Source organism: Uranotaenia lowii, unplaced genomic scaffold, assembly GCF_029784155.1.
Source record: "Uranotaenia lowii strain MFRU-FL unplaced genomic scaffold, ASM2978415v1 HiC_scaffold_11, whole genome shotgun sequence".
Lineage (NCBI taxonomy): Eukaryota > Metazoa > Arthropoda > Insecta > Diptera > Culicidae > Uranotaenia > Uranotaenia lowii.
Genome location: NW_026597077.1, coordinates 237,424 through 249,169, shown reverse-complemented (window position 1 = coordinate 249,169; position 11,746 = coordinate 237,424).

Genomic DNA, 11,746 nt, shown 5'->3' with positions numbered 1-11,746 from the left:
GAAAAATAACAAAGACACAATTTTTCATCTAAGCTTCTATAAAATGCAGAAAAAGTATTATTTTACAACAATTTAATTGAATTTCTAAGTTTCTGGATTATTTTGAACGATTTGGACAGTTTGTACAGCTTGGACGGTTCCTACGGTTCGAACGGTTCGAACGGTTCCTACGGATCAGATGGTTCCTACGGTTCGGAGGCTCCAGAAAAATAACAAAGACACAATTTTTCATCTAAGCTTCTATAAAATGCAGAAAAAGTATTATTTTACAGTAATTTAATTGAATTTCTAAGTTTCTGGATTATTTTGAACGATTTGGACAGTTTGTACAGCTTGGACGGTTCCTACGGTTCGAACGGTTCGAACGGTTCCTACGGATCAGATGGTTCCTACGGTTCGGAGGCTCCAGAAAAATAACAAAGACACAATTTTTCATCTAAGCTTCTATAAAAGGCAGAAAAAGTATATTTTTAAAACAATTTCATTGAATTTCTTAGTTTCTGGATTATTTTGAACGATTTGGACAGTTTGTACAGCTTGGACGGTTCCTACGGTTCGAACGGTTCGAACGGTTCCTACGGATCAGATGGTTCCTACGGTTCGGAGGCTCCAGAAAAATAACAAAGACACAATTTTTCATCTAAGCTTCTATAAAAGGCAGAAAAAGTATATTTTTAAAACAATTTCATTGAATTTCTAAGTTTCTGGATTATTTTGAACGATTTGGACAGTTTGTACAGCTTGGACGGTTCCTACGGTTCGAACGGTTCGAACGGTTCCTACGGATCAGATGGTTCCTACGGTTCGGAGGCTCCAGAAAAATAACAAAGACACAATTTTTCATCTAAGCTTCTATAAAATGCAGAAAAAGTATTATTTTACAGTAATTTAATTGAATTTCTAAGTTTCTGGATTATTTTGAACGATTTGGACAGTTTGTACAGCTTGGACGGTTCCTACGGTTCGAACGGTTCGAACGGTTCCTACGGATCAGATGGTTCCTACGGTTCGGAGGCTCCAGAAAAATAACAAAGACACAATTTTTCATCTAAGCTTCTATAAAAGGCAGAAAAAGTATATTTTTAAAACAATTTCATTGAATTTCTTAGTTTCTGGATTATTTTGAACGATTTGGACAGTTTGTACAGCTTGGACGGTTCCTACGGTTCGAACGGTTCGAACGGTTCCTACGGATCAGATGGTTCCTACGGTTCGGAGGCTCCAGAAAAATAACAAAGACACAATTTTTTATCTAAGCTTCTATAAAATGTAGAAAAAGTATTATTTTACAACAATTTTATTGAATTTCTAAGTTTCTGGATTATTTTGAACGATTTGGACAGTTTGTACAGCTTGGACGGTTCCTACGGTTCGAACGGTTCGAACGGTTCCTACGGATCAGATGGTTCCTACGGTTCGGAGGCTCCAGAAAAATAACAAAGACACAATTTTTTATCTAAGCTTCTATAAAATGTAGAAAAAGTATTATTTTACAACAATTTTATTGAATTTCTAAGTTTCTGGATTATTTTGAACGATTTGGACAGTTTGTACAGCTTGGACGGTTCCTACGGTTCGAACGGTTCGAACGGTTCCTACGGATCAGATGGTTCCTACGGTTCGGAGGCTCCAGAAAAATAACAAAGACACAATTTTTTATCTGAGCTTCTTTAAAATATAGAAAAAGTATTATTTTACAACAATTTTATTGAATTTCAAAGTTTCTGGATTATTTTGAACGATTTGGACAGTTTGTACAGCTTGGACGGTTCCTACGGTTCGAACGGTTCGAACGGTTCCTACGGATCAGATGGTTCCTACGGTTCGGAGGCTCCAGAAAAATAACAAAGACACAATTTTTTATCTGAGCTTCTTTAAAATATAGAAAAAGTATTATTTTACAACAATTTTATTGAATTTCAAAGTTTCTTTATTATTTTGAACGATTGGGACAGTTTGTACAGCTTGGACGGTTCCTACGGTTCGAACGGTTCGAACGGTTCCTACGGATCAGATGGTTCCTACGGTTCGGAGGCTCCAGAAAAATAACAAAGACACAATTTTTCATCTAAGCTTCTATAAAATGCAGAAAAAGTATTATTTTACAGTAATTTAATTGAATTTCTAAGTTTCTGGATTATTTTGAACGATTTGGACAGTTTGTACAGCTTGGACGGTTCCTACGGTTCGAACGGTTCGAACGGTTCCTACGGATCAGATGGTTCCTACGGTTCGGAGGCTCCAGAAAAATAACAAAGACACAATTTTTCATCTAAGCTTCTATAAAAGGCAGAAAAAGTATATTTTTAAAACAATTTCATTGAATTTCTTAGTTTCTGGATTATTTTGAACGATTTGGACAGTTTGTACAGCTTGGACGGTTCCTACGGTTCGAACGGTTCGAACGGTTCCTACGGATCAGATGGTTCCTACGGTTCGGAGGCTCCAGAAAAATAACAAAGACACAATTTTTCATCTAAGCTTCTATAAAATGCAGAAAAAGTATTATTTTACAACAATTTAATTGAATTTCTAAGTTTCTGGATTATTTTGAACGATTTGGACAGTTTGTACAGCTTGGACGGTTCCTACGGTTCGAACGGTTCGAACGGTTCCTACGGATCAGATGGTTCCTACGGTTCGGAGGCTCCAGAAAAATAACAAAGACACAATTTTTCATCTAAGCTTCTATAAAATGCAGGAAAAGTATTATTTTACAGTAATTTTATTGAATTTCAAAGTTTCTGGATTATTTTGAACGATTTGGACAGTTTGTACAGCTTGGACGGTTCCTACGGTTCGAACGGTTCGAACGGTTCCTACGGATCAGATGGTTCCTACGGTTCGGAGGCTCCAGAAAAATAACAAAGATACAATTTTTCATCTAAGCTTCTATAAAATGCAGAAAAAGTATTATTTTACAGTAATTTAATTGAATTTCTAAGTTTCTGGATTATTTTGAACGATTTGGACAGTTTGTACAGCTTGGACGGTTCCTACGGTTCGAACGGTTCGAACGGTTCCTACGGATCAGATGGTTCCTACGGTTCGGAGGCTCCAGAAAAATAACAAAGACACAATTTTTCATCTAAGCTTCTATAAAAGGCAGAAAAAGTATATTTTTAAAACAATTTCATTGAATTTCTTAGTTTCTGGATTATTTTGAACGATTTGGACAGTTTGTACAGCTTGGACGGTTCCTACGGTTCGAACGGTTCGAACGGTTCCTACGGATCAGATGGTTCCTACGGTTCGGAGGCTCCAGAAAAATAACAAAGACACAATTTTTCATCTAAGCTTCTATAAAATGCAGAAAAAGTATTATTTTACAACAATTTAATTGAATTTCTAAGTTTCTGGATTATTTTGAACGATTTGGACAGTTTGTACAGCTTGGACGGTTCCTACGGTTCGAACGGTTCGAACGGTTCCTACGGATCAGATGGTTCCTACGGTTCGGAGGCTCCAGAAAAATAACAAAGACACAATTTTTCATCTAAGCTTCTATAAAATGCAGAAAAAGTATTATTTTACAACAATTTAATTGAATTTCTAAGTTTCTGGATTATTTTGAACGATTTGGACAGTTTGTACAGCTTGGACGGTTCCTACGGTTCGAACGGTTCGAACGGTTCCTACGGATCAGATGGTTCCTACGGTTCGGAGGCTCCAGAAAAATAACAAAGACACAATTTTTTATCTGAGCTTCTTTAAAATATAGAAAAAGTATTATTTTACAACAATTTTATTGAATTTCAAAGTTTCTGGATTATTTTGAACGATTTGGACAGTTTGTACAGCTTGGACGGTTCCTACGGTTCGAACGGTTCGAACGGTTCCTACGGATCAGATGGTTCCTACGGTTCGGAGGCTCCAGAAAAATAACAAAGACACAATTTTTTATCTAAGCTTCTATAAAATGTAGAAAAAGTATTATTTTACAACAATTTTATTGAATTTCTAAGTTTCTGGATTATTTTGAACGATTTGGACAGTTTGTACAGCTTGGACGGTTCCTACGGTTCGAACGGTTCGAACGGTTCCTACGGATCAGATGGTTCCTACGGTTCGGAGGCTCCAGAAAAATAACAAAGACACAATTTTTTATCTGAGCTTCTATAAAATGCAGAAAAAGTATTATTTTACAACAATTTTATTGAATTTCTAAGTTTCTGGATTATTTTGAACGATTTGGACAGTTTGTACAGCTTGGACGGTTCCTACGGTTCGAACGGTTCGAACGGTTCCTACGGATCAGATGGTTCCTACGGTTCGGAGGCTCCAGAAAAATAACAAAGACACAATTTTTCATCTAAGCTTCTATAAAATGCAGAAAAAGTATTATTTTACAACAATTTAATTGAATTTCTAAGTTTCTGGATTATTTTGAACGATTTGGACAGTTTGTACAGCTTGGACGGTTCCTACGGTTCGAACGGTTCGAACGGTTCCTACGGATCAGATGGTTCCTACGGTTCGGAGGCTCCAGAAAAATAACAAAGACACAATTTTTCATCTAAGCTTCTATAAAATGCAGAAAAAGTATTATTTTACAGTAATTTAATTGAATTTCTAAGTTTCTGGATTATTTTGAACGATTTGGACAGTTTGTACAGCTTGGACGGTTCCTACGGTTCGAACGGTTCGAACGGTTCCTACGGATCAGATGGTTCCTACGGTTCGGAGGCTCCAGAAAAATAACAAAGACACAATTTTTCATCTAAGCTTCTATAAAAGGCAGAAAAAGTATATTTTTAAAACAATTTCATTGAATTTCTTAGTTTCTGGATTATTTTGAACGATTTGGACAGTTTGTACAGCTTGGACGGTTCCTACGGTTCGAACGGTTCGAACGGTTCGAACGGTTCCTACGGATCAGATGGTTCCTACGGTTCGGAGGCTCCAGAAAAATAACAAAGACACAATTTTTCATCTAAGCTTCTATAAAATGCAGAAAAAGTATTATTTTACAACAATTTAATTGAATTTCTAAGTTTCTGGATTATTTTGAACGATTTGGACAGTTTGTACAGCTTGGACGGTTCCTACGGTTCGAACGGTTCGAACGGTTCCTACGGATCAGATGGTTCCTACGGTTCGGAGGCTCCAGAAAAATAACAAAGACACAATTTTTCATCTAAGCTTCTATAAAATGCAGGAAAAGTATTATTTTACAGTAATTTTATTGAATTTCAAAGTTTCTGGATTATTTTGAACGATTTGGACAGTTTGTACAGCTTGGACGGTTCCTACGGTTCGGAGGCTCCAGAAAAATAACAAAGATACAATTTTTCATCTAAGCTTCTATAAAATGCAGAAAAAGTATTATTTTACAGTAATTTAATTGAATTTCTAAGTTTCTGGATTATTTTGAACGATTTGGACAGTTTGTACAGCTTGGACGGTTCCTACGGTTCGAACGGTTCCTACGGATCAGATGGTTCCTACGGTTCGGAGGCTCCAGAAAAATAACAAAGACACAATTTTTCATCTAAGCTTCTATAAAATGCAGAAAAAGTATTATTTTACAACAATTTAATTGAATTTCTAAGTTTCTGGATTATTTTGAACGATTTGGACAGTTTGTACAGCTTGGACGGTTCCTACGGTTCGAACGGTTCGAACGGTTCCTACGGATCAGATGGTTCCTACGGTTCGGAGGCTCCAGAAAAATAACAAAGACACAATTTTTCATCTAAGCTTCTATAAAATGCAGAAAAAGTATTATTTTACAACAATTTAATTGAATTTCTAAGTTTCTGGATTATTTTGAACGATTTGGACAGTTTGTACAGCTTGGACGGTTCCTACGGTTCGAACGGTTCGAACGGTTCCTACGGATCAGATGGTTCCTACGGTTCGGAGGCTCCAGAAAAATAACAAAGACACAATTTTTCATCTAAGCTTCTATAAAATGCAGGAAAAGTATTATTTTACAGTAATTTTATTGAATTTCAAAGTTTCTGGATTATTTTGAACGATTTGGACAGTTTGTACAGCTTGGACGGTTCCTACGGTTCGAACGGTTCGAACGGTTCCTACGGATCAGATGGTTCCTACGGTTCGGAGGCTCCAGAAAAATAACAAAGATACAATTTTTCATCTAAGCTTCTATAAAATGCAGAAAAAGTATTATTTTACAGTAATTTAATTGAATTTCTAAGTTTCTGGATTATTTTGAACGATTTGGACAGTTTGTACAGCTTGGACGGTTCCTACGGTTCGAACGGTTCGAACGGTTCCTACGGATCAGATGGTTCCTACGGTTCGGAGGCTCCAGAAAAATAACAAAGATACAATTTTTCATCTAAGCTTCTATAAAATGCAGAAAAAGTATTATTTTACAACAATTTAATTGAATTTCTAAGTTTCTGGATTATTTTGAACGATTTGGACAGTTTGTACAGCTTGGACGGTTCCTACGGTTCGAACGGTTCGAACGGTTCCTACGGATCAGATGGTTCCTACGGTTCGGAGGCTCCAGAAAAATAACAAAGACACAATTTTTCATCTAAGCTTCTATAAAAGGCAGAAAAAGTATATTTTTAAAACAATTTAATTGAATTTCTAAGTTTCTGGATTATTTTGAACGATTTGGACAGTTTGTACAGCTTGGACGGTTCCTACGGTTCGAACGGTTCCTACGGATCAGATGGTTCCTACGGTTCGGAGGCTCCAGAAAAATAACAAAGACACAATTTTTCATCTAAGCTTCTATAAAAGGCAGAAAAAGTATATTTTTAAAACAATTTCATTGAATTTCTAAGTTTCTGGATTATTTTGAACGATTTGGACAGTTTGTACAGCTTGGACGGTTCCTACGGTTCGAACGGTTCGAACGGTTCCTACGGATCAGATGGTTCCTACGGTTCGGAGGCTCCAGAAAAATAACAAAGACACAATTTTTCATCTAAGCTTCTATAAAATGCAGAAAAAGTATTATTTTACAGTAATTTAATTGAATTTCTAAGTTTCTGGATTATTTTGAACGATTTGGACAGTTTGTACAGCTTGGACGGTTCCTACGGTTCGAACGGTTCGAACGGTTCCTACGGATCAGATGGTTCCTACGGTTCGGAGGCTCCAGAAAAATAACAAAGACACAATTTTTCATCTAAGCTTCTATAAAAGGCAGAAAAAGTATATTTTTAAAACAATTTCATTGAATTTCTAAGTTTCTGGATTATTTTGAACGATTTGGACAGTTTGTACAGCTTGGACGGTTCCTACGGTTCGAACGGTTCGAACGGTTCCTACGGATCAGATGGTTCCTACGGTTCGGAGGCTCCAGAAAAATAACAAAGACACAATTTTTCATCTAAGCTTCTATAAAATGCAGAAAAAGTATTATTTTACAGTAATTTAATTGAATTTCTAAGTTTCTGGATTATTTTGAACGATTTGGACAGTTTGTACAGCTTGGACGGTTCCTACGGTTCGAACGGTTCCTACGGATCAGATGGTTCCTACGGTTCGGAGGCTCCAGAAAAATAACAAAGACACAATTTTTCATCTAAGCTTCTATAAAATGCAGAAAGAGTATTATTTTACAACAATTTAATTGAATTTCTAAGTTTCTGGATTATTTTGAACGATTTGGACAGTTTGTACAGCTTGGACGGTTCCTACGGTTCGAACGGTTCGAACGGTTCCTACGGATCAGATGGTTCCTACGGTTCGGAGGCTCCAGAAAAATAACAAAGACACAATTTTTCATCTAAGCTTCTATAAAAGGCAGAAAAAGTATATTTTTAAAACAATTTCATTGAATTTCTAAGTTTCTGGATTATTTTGAACGATTTGGACAGTTTGTACAGCTTGGACGGTTCCTACGGTTCGAACGGTTCGAACGGTTCCTACGGATCAGATGGTTCCTACGGTTCGGAGGCTCCAGAAAAATAACAAAGACACAATTTTTCATCTAAGCTTCTATAAAATGCAGAAAAAGTATTATTTTACAGTAATTAAATTGAATTTCTAAGTTTCTGGATTATTTTGAACGATTTGGACAGTTTGTACAGCTTGGACGGTTCCTACGGTTCGAACGGTTCCTACGGATCAGATGGTTCCTACGGTTCGGAGGCTCCAGAAAAATAACAAAGACACAATTTTTCATCTAAGCTTCTATAAAATGCAGAAAAAGTATTATTTTACAACAATTTAATTGAATTTCTAAGTTTCTGGATTATTTTGAACGATTTGGACAGTTTGTACAGCTTGGACGGTTCCTACGGTTCGAACGGTTCGAACGGTTCCTACGGATCAGATGGTTCCTACGGTTCGGAGGCTCCAGAAAAATAACAAAGACACAATTTTTCATCTAAGCTTCTATAAAATGCAGAAAAAGTATTATTTTACAACAATTTAATTGAATTTCTAAGTTTCTGGATTATTTTGAACGATTTGGACAGTTTGTACAGCTTGGACGGTTCCTACGGTTCGAACGGTTCGAACGGTTCCTACGGATCAGATGGTTCCTACGGTTCGGAGGCTCCAGAAAAATAACAAAGACACAATTTTTCATCTAAGCTTCTAAAAAAGGCAGAAAAAGTATTTTTTTAAAACAATTTTATTGAATTTCTAAGTTTCTGGATTATTTTGAACGATTTGGACAGTTTGTACAGCTTGGACGGTTCCTACGGTTCGAACGGTTCGAACGGTTCCTACGGATCAGATGGTTCCTACGGTTCGGAGGCTCCAGAAAAATAACAAAGACACAATTTTTCATCTAAGCTTCTATAAAATGCAGAAAGAGTATTATTTTACAACAATTTAATTGAATTTCTAAGTTTCTGGATTATTTTGAACGATTTGGACAGTTTGTACAGCTTGGACGGTTCCTACGGTTCGAACGGTTCGAACGGTTCCTACGGATCAGATGGTTCCTACGGTTCGGAGGCTCCAGAAAAATAACAAAGACACAATTTTTCATCTAAGCTTCTATAAAATGCAGAAAAAGTATTATTTTACAACAATTTAATTGAATTTCTAAGTTTCTGGATTATTTTGAACGATTTGGACAGTTTGTACAGCTTGGACGGTTCCTACGGTTCGAACGGTTCGAACGGTTCCTACGGATCAGATGGTTCCTACGGTTCGGAGGCTCCAGAAAAATAACAAAGACACAATTTTTCATCTAAGCTTCTATAAAATGCAGAAAAAGTATTATTTTACAGTAATTAAATTGAATTTCTAAGTTTCTGGATTATTTTGAACGATTTGGACAGTTTGTACAGCTTGGACGGTTCCTACGGTTCGAACGGTTCCTACGGATCAGATGGTTCCTACGGTTCGGAGGCTCCAGAAAAATAACAAAGACACAATTTTTCATCTAAGCTTCTATAAAATGCAGAAAAAGTATTATTTTACAACAATTTAATTGAATTTCTAAGTTTCTGGATTATTTTGAACGATTTGGACAGTTTGTACAGCTTGGACGGTTCCTACGGTTCGAACGGTTCGAACGGTTCCTACGGATCAGATGGTTCCTACGGTTCGGAGGCTCCAGAAAAATAACAAAGACACAATTTTTCATCTAAGCTTCTATAAAATGCAGAAAAAGTATTATTTTACAACAATTTAATTGAATTTCTAAGTTTCTGGATTATTTTGAACGATTTGGACAGTTTGTACAGCTTGGACGGTTCCTACGGTTCGAACGGTTCGAACGGTTCCTACGGATCAGATGGTTCCTACGGTTCGGAGGCTCCAGAAAAATAACAAAGACACAATTTTTCATCTAAGCTTCTAAAAAAGGCAGAAAAAGTATTTTTTTAAAACAATTTTATTGAATTTCTAAGTTTCTGGATTATTTTGAACGATTTGGACAGTTTGTACAGCTTGGACGGTTCCTACGGTTCGAACGGTTCGAACGGTTCCTACGGATCAGATGGTTCCTACGGTTCGGAGGCTCCAGAAAAATAACAAAGACACAATTTTTCATCTAAGCTTCTATAAAATGCAGAAAGAGTATTATTTTACAACAATTTAATTGAATTTCTAAGTTTCTGGATTATTTTGAACGATTTGGACAGTTTGTACAGCTTGGACGGTTCCTACGGTTCGAACGGTTCGAACGGTTCCTACGGATCAGATGGTTCCTACGGTTCGGAGGCTCCAGAAAAATAACAAAGACACAATTTTTCATCTAAGCTTCTATAAAATGCAGAAAAAGTATTATTTTACAACAATTTAATTGAATTTCTAAGTTTCTGGATTATTTTGAACGATTTGGACAGTTTGTACAGCTTGGACGGTTCCTACGGTTCGAACGGTTCGAACGGTTCCTACGGATCAGATGGTTCCTACGGTTCGGAGGCTCCAGAAAAATAACAAAGACACAATTTTTCATCTAAGCTTCTAAAAAAGGCAGAAAAAGTATTTTTTTAAAACAATTTTATTGAATTTCTAAGTTTCTGGATTATTTTGAACGATTTGGACAGTTTGTACAGCTTGGACGGTTCCTACGGTTCGAACGGTTCGAACGGTTCCTACGGATCAGATGGTTCCTACGGTTCGGAGGCTCCAGAAAAATAACAAAGACACAATTTTTCATCTAAGCTTCTATAAAATGCAGAAAAAGTATTATTTTACAACAATTTAATTGAATTTCTAAGTTTCTGGATTATTTTGAACGATTTGGACAGTTTGTACAGCTTGGACGGTTCCTACGGTTCGAACGGTTCGAACGGTTCCTACGGATCAGATGGTTCCTACGGTTCGGAGGCTCCAGAAAAATAACAAAGACACAATTTTTCATCTAAGCTTCTATAAAATGCAGAAAAAGTATTATTTTACAACAATTTAATTGAATTTCTAAGTTTCTGGATTATTTTGAACGATTTGGACAGTTTGTACAGCTTGGACGGTTCCTACGGTTCGAACGGTTCGAACGGTTCCTACGGATCAGATGGTTCCTACGGTTCGGAGGCTCCAGAAAAATAACAAAGACACAATTTTTCATCTAAGCTTCTATAAAATGCAGAAAAAGTATTATTTTACAGTAATTTAATTGAATTTCTAAGTTTCTGGATTATTTTGAACGATTTGGACAGTTTGTACAGCTTGGACGGTTCCTACGGTTCGAACGGTTCGAACGGTTCCTACGGATCAGATGGTTCCTACGGTTCGGAGGCTCCAGAAAAATAACAAAGACACAATTTTTCATCTAAGCTTCTATAAAAGGCAGAAAAAGTATATTTTTAAAACAATTTCATTGAATTTCTTAGTTTCTGGATTATTTTGAACGATTTGGACAGTTTGTACAGCTTGGACGGTTCCTACGGTTCGAACGGTTCGAACGGTTCCTACGGATCAGATGGTTCCTACGGTTCGGAGGCTCCAGAAAAATAACAAAGACACAATTTTTCATCTAAGCTTCTATAAAATGCAGAAAAAGTATTATTTTACAACAATTTAATTGAATTTCTAAGTTTCTGGATTATTTTGAACGATTTGGACAGTTTGTACAGCTTGGACGGTTCCTACGGTTCGAACGGTTCGAACGGTTCCTACGGATCAGATGGTTCCTACGGTTCGGAGGCTCCAGAAAAATAACAAAGACACAATTTTTCATCTAAGCTTCTATAAAATGCAGAAAAAGTATTATTTTACAGTAATTTAATTGAATTTCTAAGTTTCTGGATTATTTTGAACGATTTGGACAGTTTGTACAGCTTGGACGGTTCCTACGGTTCGAACGGTTCGAACGGTTCCTACGGATCAGATGGTTCCTACGGTTCGGAGG